Genomic DNA, 18912 nt, shown 5'->3' with positions numbered 1-18912 from the left:
AGAGAATACCACACCAGTACCACTCAAGTAAAAAAGTTTTTCCTAATTAGAGTTTTATTGAAATTTAGAGGATTAATTTATATGCAAGTGCATCATAGAAGTATGATTTTTGTTGGCAGTTACAACCAAATCTTTTTTTACTTGATTTGTATAGCATCTTATTACATCAAGACGTCGCAAAGCACTTCAAAGAAATCACCATCAAGTGCTTGTGTTCACCAACCAAGCAGTCACTTGCTTCTGTGGAAATTTACTGTTAAAAATGGCTTGTGTATTTCGTATCAAAAAGTCACTTGACAATATTTGCTGTGAAGCACTTTGAGACATTCAAAATCATCAGCACTACAAAGAAAAAGGAGTTTTTCTTGTTTTATAGACCCATGAACCCTATTCAACAAGAGATGAGTTTCCCCCAGATTCCTGGCATCAATCCCCAGTTATAATTGATCATTTACCTCTTGTTTGTTTGTGGGACCTTGATCTGTGCAAAATGGTTTCTGTATTTGCCTTTTAAAAACACTCACTACACTCAACAGTTATTACTGTAAAGTGCTCTGAGAGATTCTGATGTGTTAAGGCGGTGCAAAAATGCAGGTTATCCCTGCTTTGTCTTTTCAATGTTTGACTATCAGTGTTCAGCATAGTTAGGTACTCAGACACATTCAAAGGCTATGGAAGATGTTTCCTTTATAATGTTTCCAGTATTTAACAAGAGTAGATGGATTCCAACTGCACAGAAAGGCAACAGCACATGTGTAGCAAGTGTGCTGCAAGATGTTTTCTCTGAGTTTCTTAGAATTAATTACAATGAGTATTGCATGAATGCCTGAATAAATAGCTTACCAATCTTCTCTTCTGGTATTGATGTGAACCTATTCCTCCATGTTGTTTGACTTCATGATCCTCACATTCGTGTTCAAATCCATTCCCTCCCTGGCACCTCCCTCCTCTCCAACCACCTCACTCACCAATCCACCACCCGCCTCCTCCGCTCGACTGGCACTGGCTTCCTGCTCATCCCTCACACCCTCCGCCCCACCATCATTGATCGTGCTTTCAGCCACTACACCCAACAACTCTGGAACACTCTCCTCAATCCCTAATCTCCTCTTTCATGTCCCACCTGAAAACTTTCCTCTTCGACTGTGCTTACTGCCACCTTCCCCTTCCCGCTGGCTTGAAGTCAGGCTCCGCCACTGTTAAGCACTTCCACCCAGTCACCTGTGGGGTACCCCAATGATCCATCCTTGGCCCTCTTCTCTTCCTCATCTATATGCTCACTCTCAGTGATGATAAATGTCATCTGCAGACACAAGGTTAACTTCTACATGTAAGAGGATGACATTCAACTCTACTTTTCCACCTCCAGCTGCGACCCCCAGTCCCCTGATGTTCTGTCAGCTTGTCTGTCGGACATCAGGCGCTGGATGAGCGCTAATTTCCTGCAGTTAAATGTCAACAAGATGGAAGCCATACTCTTTGGCTCCCACAGATGTCTTCTGTCCCACGGTTCCAATCTTCTCAACCTACCCGACCTCTCTGAACCTGTGCTCAACTTAGGCATCAAGGTTGATCCCCAGTTATCCTTCCTCCCCCACATCTGGTCCCTGACCAGCACAGCTTTCTTCCACCTCCACCACATTGCTCGTCTCCGGCAATACCTCACCTCAAAAGCTGCCGAAACCCTTGTTCATGCTTTTGTCACCTCTCAGCTGGACTACTCTAACACTCTCCTTGCTGGTCTCCCCTCCTCCACTATTCACAAAATCCAGCTCATTCAAAACTCCGCCGCCCGCATTCGCACCCGCACCAAATTTCGTACCCCGATTAATAATAATAATAATCTTTGCATTTGATATAGTGCTTTTTACATCTTTTAGACATCTCAAAGCGCTTCACAGAATAGACTGTAAATTGAATTGACTGTATATTTGTGAGAGAAATGTGACAGCCAATTGCACACAGCTGTGTCCCACAAACAGTTGTGGATTTAAATGACCAATTTATTATTGTTGTTTTTTGAGGGATTATTATCACGCACGTGGAGCAAGGAAACTTGCCCAAGGTTTTGCTGTGCCTGAAATCGAACCCAGGTCTCTCGCTTGCAAAGCGATTACTTCAGTCCTTGCCAAATTCCACTGGCTCCCTGTCACAGAGTGGATCGACTTCAAGATCCTCACTCTAGTGTTTAAATCCCTCCATTCCTTGGCCCCCCATCTCTCTAACCTCCTCTCTCCCCACAGCAGTACCTGCTGCTTCCGCTCTACTGAGTCCGGCCTCCTCTGTATCCCCCAAATCCTCCGCTTCACCATCAGCGGCCATGCCTTTAACCACTACACCCAAAAACTTTGGAACTCCATCCCTCAACCCCTTTGCTTTGCCCCCTCCTTCCCATCTTCAGGTCATGCCTGAAGACCTTCCTCTTCGACTGCACCTATGGTCACCTTCCCCCTCCCCTGGCTCAGCCTTAGGCTCCACCATTGTTAAGCGGTCTGAGACCTCGCCCAGTGTGGAGGGTGCAATATAAGTGCAAGTTGTTGTTGTCATTCCATAATATCAATGGAGCCAGTAAACACAGTGAGGAAAAGAAGAGTAATTTCTTATCTGACTGTGTAAAAGCTAACAGTCTAGGCTGATACTTCAGTACAGTGCTGCGAGAGACCATTATTGGCAATGCTTTCCTTCAAATGAGATGTGAAAACAATATTAATAATAATTATCCTTGTGTTTGATATGGCGCTTTATCATGTCTTCGAGACATCTCAAAGCGCTTCACGGAATATACTGTAAAGCGAATTGACTGTATATTTTGTGGGAGAAACATAACATCCAATTGCGCACAGTAGTGTCCCACAAACAGTCATGGTTTGAAGTGACATTTGTATTTTTTTGCCGAAGGAATTATTGCCCCCGAAAAAGCGATCCGCCAAATGGTTGAAAACACTGCCGCCAACAACAACTTGCACTTATATAGTGCCCTCCACGCAGGGTAGCGTTTCAGAGCATTTAATAGTGGCAGAACCCGACTCAGAGCCGGGCGGGGGGTGGTGGTCGTAAGCACAGCTGAATTGGAAGATTTTCAGGTGCGACTTGAAAAAGGGGAGAGAGGGGGCAGGCGGAGGGATTGAGGGAGGGCGTTCCAGAGTTTTGGGTGTAGTGACTGAAAGCACGACCTCTGATGCTGGAGCGGATGGTGCGAGGGATGAGCAGGAGACTGGTGCCAGTCGAGCGGAGGCGCCGGGTGGTGGATTGGGGAGTAAGGATGTCGGAGAGTTTGAAAGTTGCCAGAGAGTGAAGGGCATTGAACACGATTGTGAGGATCTTGAAGTTGAACTGTTCGTGATGGGGAGCCAGTGGAGTCTGGCCAGAAATGGTGAGATGTAGGTACAGAGTTTGATCCGGGTCAGTATGTGGGAGGCAGAGTTTGGAATGAGTTGGACCTTTTGAATAGTGGAGCTGGGGAGACCGGTGAGGAGTGCGTTTGAGTAATCCAAGGCGGGAGGTGACAAACACATGTACGAGGGTTTCGGCTGCATTTGGGGTAAGGTACGGTCGGAGGCGGGCAATGTGGCAGAGGTGGAAGAGGCGGTCCTGGTCAGGGACCAGATGTGGGGAAGGAAGGACAGCTGGGGGTCAAACCGGATGCCTAGATTGCGCACTGGTTTGGTGAGTCTGAGCCCAGGGAGGTTGAGGAATTCAGATCCGCAGGAGTGGAAACTATGACAGGAACCAAGGAGTATGTCTTCCGTCTTGACCATATTCAGCTGCAGGAGGTTTGCACTCATCCCGGCCCTGTCTGCCAGGCAAGCTGATAGAACATTGGCAGATTTGGAGTTGGTACTGGAGGAGACAAAGTAGATTTGTGTGTCATCTGCATACATGTGGAAGTTGACCTCGTGTCTGCGGATGACGTCACCCAGAGGAAACATATAGATAAGGAAAAGTAGAGAGCCAAGGAAGGAGCCCCGCAGGTGACTGGGTGGGGCGGGAGAAGAAGCCATTTGCCGAGATGAAATGGAGGTAGTTGGTTAAGTAGGTCTCAAACTATGCGAGTGCGATCCCACTAAAGTGGATGAGTGAGGAGAGGCAGTGGAGGAAAATGGTGTGTTCGCCAATGGTGGAACGGAGGGAATGATGGACTTGCAGTAGGCCAGAGCTAGTTGAGCGAAGGGAGTGGGTAGTGGAGTGAAAGCAGGTCAGAGAATTAGGGAGATGCCAAGTGATTTGTACATGAGTGTGAGGATATTGAAATAGAGCTGTTCTGCAATAGGGAGCCAGTGAAGCCTGGCAAGGACTGGGTTGATGGGTTAGGCAGTTTGGTGCGGGTAATAATATGGGCAGAGGAGTTTTCAATTAATTGGATACACCAAGCTCTTACCCGTTTATTCACGTGGGTGTGAAAGCTTGGTGATAGGTTTCCACAGGAGAGACCATGGATCCCATAGTTTGCCCAACCAAAACAGAAAGTCACAGATTTCAAGTGCAAGTGAAACAAAAAGACAAAAACTAACATTTCTTAAAGGAAAACAAAGTGATTGTGATGCAAGGCACTGAGCTGCAAATGAGCCAGACAGGCAACTGAAGGTCAACCAGGTAAAGATGTTGTCAGCATGACAGAGGAGATTGACATCCTCCTGTGCGATCAATTAACCTGTGACAGGACCAGTTCACAATGTGTGATGATACCAACAAATAAATCAGGGGATTAAACAAGGAGAAATCTGTTCCTTACCATTGGAACTGTGAGAATCCAATGTCAGGTTAGTAGTGAGATTCCCTCTTTGCGTTCCAAATGAACAATTAGCCCCTAATGCAGCAGAGGACATTGACATTTAAGCAAACAGGTTTGTATTATTTTGGTTGCTGGCTCAAACCTGTAGCAAGTAGAGTATGCTGTATTGGGAGCACTGCAGGAATATGTACAGTACTACAGTATTATAATTCAACACCTGAATTTTTACATGCCCGGTTTTCCCTCACCTCCGCACCATCTTCTGCCTCTGTCAATTCAAGCGCTCTGGGATGGCTTCCTGATGGGAAAGATGCTATATTGGTGTAAATTTTGCCCACAAAATATACAGTCAATTCACTTTACAGTAGTCTGTGAAGCGCTTTGAGATGTCTCGAAGACATGATAAGGCGCTATATCAAATGCAAGGATTATTTTTATTATTAAATTGTATTGGACCTGTGCACCTGGGCTGCTGACACCTTCATCCATAGTTTTCAACGCATCCCGTCTCGATTATTCAAATGCCCTGCTTGCCAGATTCCCCACTTCCTGAGCTATGAGCCGTAATTAGATAAGCTTCAAGCTTCGAAAAAAGAGGCCTCAGAAGGGATCTTCTGGTGCCAATATTAGATTTTAAATGGGATTGAGAAGGTAAACGCAGAAGAATACTTTCATATATATCCAGGAAACAGAAAAAGGGAGCACCCATTCAAAGCTGCAAAGGCCAGTTTCAAGACAGGCACCAATAAGTATTTCTTTAAACAGAGGTAACTAATGAGAAGAACAGGTTCACAGGAGGATGGTTAAGGGTGGGACACCAGACTCTTTCAAGAAATTGCTTGATGCTGTATTGGGAGCACTGCAGGATGAGATTCAAAGGGGCTAAGGATTTTCTGCATTTGAACTGCTCTTGTGATCCAGTGCCTTGGGACGTCCTGCCAACATGAAAGTCACTATGCAAATATAATTTGTTGTTTTTGTGATCTTGTGAGTGAGTCATTTTGTCTAATGCTAACCCCCTTTCAGCATAGAAAACCCAAGTAATGTTCAACTACAGAATTGGCCACAGAGGATCAATATTTACATAATTTGTTGTTTGTTATCTGATTTCTCCATGGCACTGCTTAATCCATTCAAGGACACAGTTTCATTAAGAAGTCCAACAGACCCAATATGCCTTATAATAATCCTTGCATTTGATATAGCGCCTTATCACGTCTTCACAATGTCTCAAAGCGCTTCACAGAATATAGTGTAAAATGAATTGACTGTATGTTTGGAGACGAAACGCGGCAGCCAATTGCGCACAGCAGTATCCCACAAGTAGTCGTGGATTGAGTGACCAAATCATTATTATTTATTTATTTATAAGGGATTATTACCCCTGGAAAAGCAATTCACCAATCGATTAACAACTTGTTAAAGTGCCATATAGGGTTAACATCCACACAGTTTGTTTGGTTGTTCCATTGTCTGGTTTCTCCGTCTCCTACATAATCTATATCTGGCCAATAACCTTATTACTCGCCCACACAATAAAAGAGGAACACTTTTAAATTATACAAAGTTAGCACAAGCACTCCCCTGAGCCAAATTGGAAAGTGTGCAAGAGATTTCCAGTGTGGCTATGAACCTTTGATACAATTAAGCTATTTAATACCCCAAAAAAACAATATAATAACAGGACGTGGTACAGCCTGACCCGGTTTGGAGAAATAATAGATTTTATTGGTATTTCTGCTGTTATAAAATTACTGGAGCTCTTTAATGAATGTCATTGGTGGGATTCTGATAATTTTATGACCGACTGTAAAGATTAACATATGTATTGTTTTGTTGCAGCATTGAGAACTTCACTCATGCTTTTTTTCCACTATTTTGGACATTTACAATTTGCAATAACAGTAAAATCAATTACAGCTGCTGACAGGAAGAGAAAGACTGGAGAACCTGCATGTTGTAGCCTTACAGTCCAACATGTTTCAGCAAAACGGCTAGCAATCAACTCTGTTGCTCGGCCATTGGTTAGCCAGTGTTAGAAGCATATCAAAAATGGTCGGTGCAGGACTTGCTGTGTGCTGAACTTATTTTTGGTCACTGAGGGTCCGATACATACACAAACCCAATCCAAATCAGACTGAGAATTGCACATACTGTATGTTACTCACACATTAAAATTTGCCTGTGTCTGAAATGGAATGTGCACTTCTCTCCAGAGCAGGGGTGTCCAATACCTTAGCCATCAGCCACATGAAGCAATTTGGGAATCCAAATGTGGCAAAATTACATTTTTGGTTAGTGAATAAAAAATTAAGAATAGACACGGGTGTTGGGCATGTGATCTCAATACTCGTATTTGCACGGCATGTGAGTCCTGTAGCTCAGTGGTTAGAGCACTCGCTTTGCAAGCGAGAGACCTGAGTTCAATTCCAGGCAGGGTGAAACCTTGGGCAAGTTTCCTTACTCCACACGCCTAATAATAATCCCTCCAAAAAAAAAAAACAATAATAAATTGGTCATTTTCAATTTACGACTGTTTGTGGGACATTGCTATGTGCAATTGGCTGCCGCGTTCGCCCACAAATATACAGTCAATTCACTTTACAGTGTGTTCTGTGAAGCGCTTTGGGACGTCCTCCCGACGTGAAAAGCGCTATATCAAATGCAAGGATTATTATTATTATAATGTGTAAATTGACCTTTTTTGAGCGTTTATTGGTACAGTGGTAAAATTAAAAGCAGCCTCTCTATCCCCACTCTTTGGAATGCCATCCCGCAGTCCCTTTGCCTTGCCCCGACCTTTGCCTCCTTCAAGGCCTGTCTCAAGACATTCCACTTCGTTTGCGCCTTCAGTCACCCACCTACTCCTATCCTCCTTGTTCTCCACCCCTCCCAATCCAAACCCCCAGCTTGGGTGCAAATTCTTGACTGTCCAGTGCCTTGGGACGTCCTCCCAACCTGAAAGGCACTAGGAAAATGTAACTTGTTGTTGTGTTTACTTTCTTAATAATAATAATCCTTGCATTTGATATAGAACGTTATCACATTGTTGGGACGTCTCACATCGCTTCACAGAACATACTGTAAAGTATAGTGACTGTGTGTCTTGTGGGGAGCCAATTATGTGCAGCAATGTCCCACAAACAGTCACATATTCTATGGCTTGTGCATTATTGGTTATTGCTTATTGGTTATCTGCTAAAATGGGATGTAACTATGGGTGAAAACGTCAGATTTCAGGACTGTGGAAACACTAGCAATATTGTATGGAGAGGGGATAGGGGCATATACATGTATTCGTACATGTGAAGTACATTTACCTGTATTGTGTGAGTGTAAGACATTTCCTACTAAAATTAAGGCATCTGGCTGAAGTCGTGTCACCATAGCCACACCTGTGGCTAGTCAGAAATTTCTATTGGACAACATTGCCCTGGAGGGGAGCTCCCTGCTTACTTAATTTTGGAGAGTATGAGGTGTAAATTGGCAAAAGCACAGATTTGGGAGCTCCAGAGCATGTATTTCCAGGACTGCTGGAGATAATCCAGGTAAAACTGCATAGCTTGCCATTGAGAGCACTGTCTGGCAAGCTTTCCGCTGGATGTCCAGACAGGACCACTCTACCTGTTAAAGCATCGACTTGCAGAGTTAACAGATAAGTCAAAGACACATTTGCCCACAAATACACAATTACTACACTTGACAGCAATTACCTTTGAAGCACTTTGAGACATTATGACATTCTTGCATTAAATGCAAGGATTAATTTATATGTTTATTACATACTCTCAACAGATATCATATCAATAATAAAAGTGCTAATAATAGATTAAAAGTTACTAACTGTGGGTCTGACTATTGTGTCTGACTGTTTATAGCTGTCTCTCCTGGTACACAAGCTGAATTATTTCTTTGTTTTTCTGTCTTGATTCAGGTGAAGAAAAAGGAACAGAAATAAAATGAGATTTCGTAAAATGTTACATGAATTATTTAATATTTGTTCAGTTCCGCAGCAAAAAGGAAATCATGGCTAATCCAATAAAATGATTTGGAAACAAAAGGGTAGGTCTGTGTGGTGAGAGTTGTTTGCATTGTGAAGTGATTACTATCTTTATATATCTCCTACACTGTTATTTCTGAACAGCCTCCTACCTTGCTTAAGTGCTCCGAGACACTACCTCGCATGAAGGACACTAGAGAAATGCAAGTTATTGTTGTTGTTTGGTTACATCAATAATCTTTAGCGGTAAAACAGAACCTCAGAGGTCATAAGAGACGTGTGTTTGTGAAAACAGAATTAAAGGGAATCTTGCACCCAAGTGGGGCAGAGGGCATCTTCACAGAATACCTTCACGAGGTGCCATTGATTGGATCCATTTACAAATAAATGGGAAGCAACATTTTCTTTTTTATATAACTTCAGACAAACTTTAGTGTATTCAGAAGCGGAGCATTCTACAGCAACTATTGGTCACTGAGAACAGGGATTCTTCCAATCCGGCTACTGCTAACCCTGCAAGCCAAATCCCTCACTGGCAGGGTGGACCTAGTTGGCCAAGCTTGCCTGATAGTTGAGCGTAGGGAACGGGCAGGTGGTATGGTGTTAATCTATTGCAGAGGTAGGAAGCAACAAAGCCGTGTAGGGCTTTAAAAGTAAGGATGAGGATTTATGGTCTGCTTCATGTCCCCTGCACTAACCACCCTACCATTGGTGGTCAGGCCTTCAGCTTTTCTGCCACCAACCTCTGGAACTCCATCCCAGAGTCCCTCTGCCTCAGCCTTCCCTCGCCTCCTTCAACGCCTGTCTCGACTTTCCTCTTTGAACATGCTCCCACCCCCCCTACCTTCCACCTCTCTCGATTCCAGCTCCCAGCTCAGGTGTAAACTTTTAACTGTCCAGCACCTTGGGATGCTCTTCCGACGTGAATGTCGCTATACAATTGCAATTTCTTGTTGTTGTTGTTGATCCTTTGGAAGAAGCTGAGTCTTTGGTGGCTCCATTGGCAATCTTACCTTTAGTGAACTGGGGAAAAATACCTTTTATCCTGAATTAAAAGTGGCAACAAGCCATGATTCATGATTCAAAAAAAAACTGATCTGAAGAAAATAATCCTTGCATTTGCATTTAATAAAGGTCCTTATCACAGCGTTATAATAACAATAATCCATGCATTTGATGTAGCACCGTATCACGTCATTGAGACGTTTCAAAGCGCTTTACAGGATTTTACTGTAAAGTCTATTGACTGTATACTGCAGATGAAAGCAACTGCAACATTTATAAAGGTAGAAGAAGCTTTCACTGTCTCTTTGATGCAATAACAGAGGATCCCTCTTGTATAAGCTTAAGTTAATAGACACAGGCAAGAAAATGTAATCAGGATAGATATTTCAATCCATCCACTAACAGTGTAATCTTCTAGGACTCTTGGTCCAAGCCCATACTCTCTGGAATCAAGAGATTATAAATTGCTGCTTGTTCCCCCCTCTTTACTCCACCACTGGAAGCCAAACCTTCAAACCCATCCCCATTCTTTGGAACCATGGGACTATTCAACTACAAATTCACAGTCACTTCACTCTATAGCAAATCCTGTGAAGCGCTTTATCCTCATGTGGTGGTGAAAGTACAGAAGATGACTGACCGAGAGTAACCCATGTCTCACTCTCTCACCACTGAACACTTGTCTTCAGATTGACAAAGTGGAGCCAGAGAAACACTCACCTGCTGCCTTGTCAGGGAACTGTCCCATGAAGATCGGAGAAAACCAAATTATTGTAAAGGACAGAGAATCGCATGCTGAAAAACAAATGCTCTAAATAGCTCAAACAGTGTTTCACAAAAGCGTTTGTTTCAATGTCAACATGTTTATAGAGTTTGGTGTGAAATATCATTCTAAGCTAAAACAGAAACACTGCACCATTTCAGCAAGACAGAATCTTGAAACCCTTTTTATTCACTGATGTTTTCTACTCAGTATTCAGCTGAAAAGCAAGGAACAATAATGCATTCCCTTTGGAGTTATAGCATCAAGCCTGGTTTACTGAGTGCCTGCCTAATGGATCTCTCTACACCAAATGGATTTGCAGGATTTTATTTATCCCACAGGGGAGTATTGCTGGATTATAATCATTTATTCTTTCCATTTGCATCTATTATTTACATCGTGGAACTTTCCTGCTGCAATTTTCTAAAAAGGAATGTGTCTTCCTGGCAACGTGTTATGGCATAGTGGTAAACCTTGCTTTTTATTTTGAAGCTTTTCCAACTGTTTAGCAAGCAATGGGTATTAATACAATCAGATCCCCTTTTCTGGTATTTCCCAGAAATAAATAGTGTGAAATAAACAGCACTGTGGCTAATTTACAAAATGCCTTTCTCAGAAGCCGAGGGACGAGCAATAAAACAATGATTTCACGGAATAAAATATATTTGATAAATGAGTTTTGTATTTAATATCTTTGGATTTGCTGAGCAGATCAATAATAAATGTATGTTGGTGTTGTGTTGAAACATGTTATTTACTTATGATCAGCAGAATATCAACAACAACAAATTACATTTGTATAGTGCCTTTTGATGTAGGGACAACATCCCAAGGCATTGGACAACGTCCCAAGGCACTGGACAATGTCCCAAGGTGCTGAACAGTCAGGGACTTGGACCCAAGCAGGGGGTTAGGGTAATAATAATAATAATCCTTGCATTTGATACAGTGCCTATTAATGTCTTCGAGACGTCTCAAAGCACTTCACAGAATATACTGTAATGTAAGTTTATGATATTTTGTGGGAGTACGCAGCAGCCAATTGCGCACAGCAGTGTCCCACAAACAGTTGTGGATTGAAATGACCAATTTATTACTATTAAGAGGGGTGGAGGGCAGGTAGGGATAAGAAGGTGACCGAAGGCACAGTCAAAGAGGAGGATCTTGAGACAGGCCTTGAAGGAGGCAAGGGAGGGAGAAGGACAAAGAGTCTGTTACCAAGGGTTGGGGTGGAGAGGCTGAAGGCCCAACCACCAATGGTGTGGTGGAGCTGGGCAGGGAATTTGGAGTAGGCTGGAGCCTGTTGAGCCAAGGGAGCGAACAGGATGATATCAGGTCAGCTCAACTGAAGAACGTTCGTGGTTAAAAAAAATTAATTCTTCAGAACACTTTGTCTTATTGAATTGCTGCCGTTTCCCCTGAGCAAATATAATATCCTGTAATATGTTAGCATACACCTTAAAGCATTTATGCCGATTGTGAACAGCGAGTTGTTTTGTTCAGTGTGTATAAATGTTTTACCAGTAAGACTGGTTTACTGGCAAAACATTTACAACCATTTCTCCGAAACTCTACAAGTGCTTGTTTAGCACTTCACTGATAGTAAAAATATGATCTTGAATAATTCATTTAAAATATACTTGCGTCAGTATTTTGAACAAAATAAATAGAAAATAGTGATTACTCCAGCTGGCAGCTTTAAATACAACAATAAAATAATAATCCTTGTATTTGATACAGTATCTTTCAAGTCAGGAGAATGACTCAAAGTATTTACAAGATGTACTGTAAAGTGCAATGATTGTATTTTGTGGGAGAACACACAGTCAATTTGCGTAGAGTCAAAGTCCTACAAACAGCTACAATCAATTTTACCTGTGGGATTGTTGACGAGGACACCAGGAGAAACTGCCTTCTTTGAACAGGCAGACAAAACCTTGGTTAAATATTTCATCCAAAGGACACATCTCCAACAAAGCATCCCCCCCGCTCTGCGCTGAAATGTTAGCCTAGACTGCCAGGTACAATGTAGGGCTTGAACCCACAAACTTCTGATTCAGAGGCAACAGTGTTGCCAACTGAGCCTGGTTGACACCTAAAATCTGGCCTTATTATGAATGGGTGTGTTGTGTTACACTTCTATCCTGCTAAACGACATTCCAGTGTATACCATAGGTGTACGTAATGGGATGAAGAAAGTAAACTCTGATGCAATGCTTTCAGAACCGAAAGCCAAGAGAGAAAATATTCACAAGTTTCAGAGCTGTGAATGACAAGTTCAGGACAGACACCAGGAAGTATTTCTTTGCACAACGGATAATGAACAACTGGAATAAGTTACCAGGAAGGATGAGTGATTATTGCCAGGGTACTGAACTCGTATAACAAACACCTTGATTCTGTAATGGGAAGATGTTGGGAAGGTTGAGATCAAATGGGCCTTCTTTATTCAAACCTTCCTAGCGATCCAAACTCTTAGTATTGAGCTCCTGTAGTCTCACAACTTTCAGTACTAGTTCTCAGAATGGTGTTTAGCTTCATTCCATTAGTCAATTATAGCAACACCCAAGAGGAATCGGCAGTCTGACCTCTAATCTAACTGATTAATATTATCCTTCAAACATCTTTGTAGTAAAAGTATCTCTATTTTTCTGTAACTTGTTAATTTCCTTTTTGATATTGATATTCTGATTTTTGACTCTAATATGTTGCAGTTGTATTGTAGCATTTGTCGTAAAATTGCATCTTAGTAAGTTCACAGCAATGTGAAGAATTTGCAGGTCTGATCTGACCTGCTATTGAAGGCGCATTTATCGAAGAACCAGTCCACTGCACAAGACAGAGAGGTCAAAGAGCACATATTAGAAATCGGATTTGCCGTCTATCTGAGAGTAACAATTGATTCTCCATTTAATTAGTGTTACCATTTGGAAATTGCTATCTGACAGCTGTACAATTGAACTAGACTGAAAAATCCCAGTCCTTATCGTATGTGTCTTAGAGGACTATTTCATGAATGCAAGTTATTGTTGTTGTATTTTACAAGCCAAAGGCACTAGAAAATGAGGTGATCTCCATTGTATGTTCAATGTTTAACACATGGAGTGTAGCTGGATATGTGATACACAAAAGCTTCCCCCCACACCCCAACCGTCCCTCCCCCAACCATGCCCCCATCCATCCAACTATGCCCCTAATCAACCCCCAGGGGATCAAATTCATGATCATTATCCTCACAATCAAATCTCTTCAAGGACCCACCCTGCTTTACCTCTGATCTCCTGCAACCTTTCTGACCTGCCTCACCCTTCACTCAGCTAACACTGATCTGCTTCAGATCATCTGCCTGACCCACCTCACCATTGGTAGGCGAGCTTTCAACCTTGTTCTTCCTTGTCTCTGGAACTTCACAGTTCCTATGCCTCGACACCTCCCTCCCTTTTTTCAAAACTTACCTCTTTGACCATGCTTTTGGTCATCTTTCGGTCACCCCTGGTTTGAGTGCCTGGTCAGTGCGAAGTGCTTTGAGAAATTCTCCTAACATGTAAAGGCACAGTATAAATGTAAATTATATCATATTGTATCATACCTTTCTCAAAAGCCCTTGGTTTCAGGCTTTGAAATTCCAACTAACGGATTGTAGCTTTCCATTGACGGTTCATGGATCCACCCTTTTCTTTTCATTTGGTGGTGCTGAAACTAAGCGAACCTTAAAACATTGATAAGTTAGCAGCGATTTCTCTGAAAAATTAAAATTATCTCACTTGCCAATCTATTCCCCCTCCAGTCATACATCCACTTGTAACTTGACTGCTTTTCAATGTTTCAGCTCCTATTATCTTCTTTGATAAATTATTCCAAACAATCTTTGAATAATGAAGTATTTCCTGCCATCTGTTCTAAATGATTTCAACTTAAAATCCCTTGTTCTACTTTCCTGATTTACCTTCTGAACAGCCAGGCCTCACCATCTGTATCTAGGTTTTTGAATTCTTTGGAAAGGATCGTTTTAACCACTTTCTTTCTGGAATGGAAAGGTTACGTTTCACTAACAATATTTAATTGACTACAACATTGATAGTCAGAACGAAAGGAAAGAAGAAAGTTAAGGGTTGAATGCTAAAGTTGGAAATAGGAAGACAGAGAGCAATACAGGGGCAAATATTACCTACACATTACACAGTCACTGCACTGAACAGTAAATCCTGTCAAAGGCTCTGACACATCTTCCCCACATGAAGTTCTCTACATCAAATCGAGGTTATCTTTTTATTATTATTAAAAAGGGGGTCAAAGAACAAGCACTTGTAAAGTTTTAAAATAGTTTTTGTTCAAATTATGGTGTTATATTAGTGTGTCCTGGTTAAAATGATAATAAAGCTATCCTTATATTTAAACATCTTTATTCCTGTGATAAGAAATGTTCCATTTGATATTGAGCCTTATTGTGTCCAAACACCTCAAAGATTTTCACAGAATTTCTCTGGAAAGTCTAGTAATCATATATTTGAAGAGAAATGCGATAGACAATTTTGTGCACATCAATGTCCCACAAACTGCAATGTATGACCAATTATTTTATCTGGGGTATTGCTGGGGAAGACACCAGGAGAAACTCCCTCGCCTTTTTGAATAGGACCATTGGATCATTAATGTCTACTTGAATAGGAAGCCTGGAACCTCAGTTTAAGGGTGGTATTTCTGTTTATGCAGTGCTCCCCTGAGTACCCCTGTGTAGACTGTTGTCTCAAAGTCCTGAGCTTGAACCCACAAACGTCTGACTCTGAGATGAGAATGCTAGCAACTGAGCCAGTTCTGTAATATAACATTAGTGTTCCTCTCTGCAACACTGTGTGGGAGCTAAAAAAATATAAGACCCAGAGAGGTCTCTGTAGACCTTTTGAAGTCTAAAGATTAATTGGCCTATTCATCTACTTTGGAGTATGTGGATTTTGTTGATCTCGAGGCACCTATCCTGCACAATGACCATTGGAGAGCTTTCAGCATTAATTCCTTTTTAAAATCACACACATTCATCCTGCTCCTCATTCATATTGATTGCTGGATAATCTTAAGTACAGTGGTCACAAGTCTCTAGAATTTCCATTTCTGTATCATCGACACAATCCTGATCACATACTTTCATAAGAACATAAGAACATAAGAATTAGGAACAGGAGTAGGCCATTCGGCCCTTCGTGCCTGTTCCGCCATTCAATAAGATCATGGCTGATCTTCTCACCTAACTCTGATTACCTGCTCTATCCCCATATCCCCTAATCCCTCTATTTTTCAAGAATCTATCAGTCTCAGCCTTGAAAATGTTCAAGGACTGAGCATCTACAGCCTTCTGGGGTAGTGAATTCCATAAGTTCACTACCCTCTGAGTGAAGAAATGTTTCCTCAACTCTGTTCTAAGAGGCTGACCCTTAATTTTAAGACTGTGACCCCTGGTTATAGATTCTCCTACCAGGGGAAACAGACCCTCAGTGTCTACTTTATCAGCCCTTTAAGAATCTTATAAGTTTCAATAAGATCCCCCTAATTCTTCTGTACTCTAGAGAATACAGCCCTAGTTTATTCAGCCTATCCTCATAGGTCAGTCCCCTCATCCCAGGAACTAACCGAGTGAATCTACGCTGCACCCCCTCTAGGGCAAGTATGTCCTTTTTTAAATAAGGAGACCAAAACTGCACACAATACTCTAGGTGCGGTCTCACCAAAGCCCTATACAGTTGCAGCAAGACTTCCCTACTCTTATATTCTAAACCTTTCGAAATGAACGCTAACATGCCGTTCGCCTTCTTAGTTGCTTGCTGCACCTGCAAACTAACTTTTTGGGACTGGTGTACAAGGACACCCAAATCCCTTTGAATACTAACACTATCTAACTTCTCCCCTTCCAGAAAATAATCTGTTCTTTTATTCTTGCTACTAAGGTGAATAATTTCACACTTGCTAACATTGAATTCCATCTGCCACCGACTTGCCCACTCCCCGAGCCTATCTATATCTTGTTGCAATCTTTTTGCATCATCCTGAGAGCTCACTCTGCTACCTAGTTTAGTATCATCCGCGCANTTTAGACACATTACATTCAATGTCCTCGTCCAGATCATTGATGTAAATGGTAAATAGCTGAGGCCCAAGCACTGATCCTTGTGGCACTCCACTAGTTACATCCTGCCAATTCGAGAATGATCCGTTTATCACTACTCTCTGCTTTCTACCCGATAGCCACTCTTCTATCCATGTTAATATTTTCCCATTAATCCCGTGGGCCTTGATCTTGAGTAACAGCCTTTTGTGTGGCACCTTGTCAAATGCCTTCCTAAAATCCAAATATACCACATCTACTGGTTCCCCCTTATCCAACCTGCTGGATACATCCTCAAAAAATTCTAAAAGGTTAGTCAAGCATGACTTCCCTTTTGTAAAGCCATGTTGACTCTGCCTAATCTTTTTATGGTCTTCCCAGTATCCCATAACTACATCTTTTATTAAGTCCACGACTGTTTGTGGAACACAATTGGCTGCCGCAAATAAATAAATAATAAATTGGTCACTCAATCCACGACTGTTCGTGGGACACAATTGGCTGCTGCATTTTGCCCATAAAATATATAGTTAATTCACTTTACAGCATATTCTGTGAAGTGCGTTGTGATGTCTTGAAGATGTAATATCAAAATACAAGGATTATTATTTATTATTATATTTTATTTTATTTTCCTGAGGGACACGTTTTATTTTTAGTTTGTAACTGGTTGAATACTTGTTGTCAACTGGCTCAATTGGCAGCACGCTTGTCTCTGAGTCAAAAGATTGTGGGCTCAAGCCCCATCTGTTTCCACTTTGAACTCTACCTACCTTCGTATGAGATGTTAAACTGAGGTCCCTTCTGGCTGTTAAGGTGGATGTTACATATTTCATGCCACTATTCGAAAAAGAGAAAGATTTTTTCCCAATTTCATGGCCAACAATCCCCTGGTTAATTGATCATTCCCTTGGTGGCTGTTTGTGGGACATTTCTGTGCTCAGCTTGATCTATTCATCCCTGGGAACATCCTTGTATTCTTTGTTTCAATGCTACAATACCTATCTTGCATTATGGACAGCATATTTATTGCATCGATACTTACTTAACATTGCAAAATACAGTTAGTTATGATACACATACGTGCTTGACAAATTTATGGAAAAAAATATGAAAATTTAAATTCAAGATATGTTTTACTTTGCAGATAAACCTGATATTCCTACAAATAATATGGGCAAATGTTTGCAACTTTAATATTATGGTCAAATTTGATGGTTTGTATAATTATTTATTGATGTCACTCAGGGTTGCACTATCCAGAATTCATTGCCAATCAATAACTAGGTAATTAAAATCATTATTAATTGGCAATGATTTCAGAGAAAGTATCAAAATCATATTAAATGTACACTAGTAAAGTACATTAGGTCTCAGGTACACTTATACCAAATGAATATAGGCTATTGGAAAATGAAAACAGGGTTAATTTTGTAAGCAACATACAAAATCACTGCACTTCCAGTAACGTGGTGTCCTGGAATCCTGTAGCTCAGTGGCTAGAGCACTTGCCTTGTAAGCAAGAGACCTCGGTTCTATTCCTGGCCGGGGGAAATGTTGGGCAAGCTTCCTTACTCCACAAGCCTGTTTATCTAGCAGTAAGTAGGTTGTTAGTTGTTTGGCAGAGTCAGGGGTAATAATTCCTTTTTTTTAAAAAATCGGTCACTCAAACCACAACTGTTTGTGGGACACTGCTGTGTGTAATTGCGAGATATTATTTCCACTGGTTGGAAAGTTGGTGACTGGAGGCATCAATTTATGAAAGTTAGTAAATAAGCAAAAGGAGAAGTTAGGAGGAATTTTTTCACACACATAGTTGGGATATGGAATTCCCTGCTGGGAGCAGTGGTTGAGGCAGAATCCATATTAGCTTTTAAAAGAGAACTAGATAAATACCTAAAAAGGAGTAAACAATAAGGGTGTGGATAAAGGGCAAGTAAATAGGACTGAAAGAATTGCTCTTAAAAGAGCCAGTGTGCGGTAAATTTCAATGTTCTATGAAAGGCATTATATTAAATGCAAGGAGTATTAGTATCATTCAGCAATGTCGTAATCTAAAAATAGGTTATTTATGTAACTGCTCATAGTATGGACTGCCATAACTATATGTATTATCAGACATGCCATCCGCAGACATGGGGTCAACTTCCACATGTATGCGGATGACACCCAACTCTATCTCTCTGCCTCCACTTTTGACTCCAGGAACACTGGTGTCCTGACAGAATGTCTGTCAGACATCAAGTACTGGATGAGAACTAACTTTCTTCAGTTGAACTTCAATAAGACCGAGGCTCTCCTGATTGCCTTCCGTC

Source organism: Callorhinchus milii, unplaced genomic scaffold (assembly GCF_018977255.1).
Source record: "Callorhinchus milii isolate IMCB2004 unplaced genomic scaffold, IMCB_Cmil_1.0 Scaffold3, whole genome shotgun sequence".
In the NCBI taxonomy this organism is placed as follows: Eukaryota; Metazoa; Chordata; class Chondrichthyes; order Chimaeriformes; family Callorhinchidae; genus Callorhinchus; species Callorhinchus milii.
Note: the sequence above shows the minus strand (reverse complement) of the source record.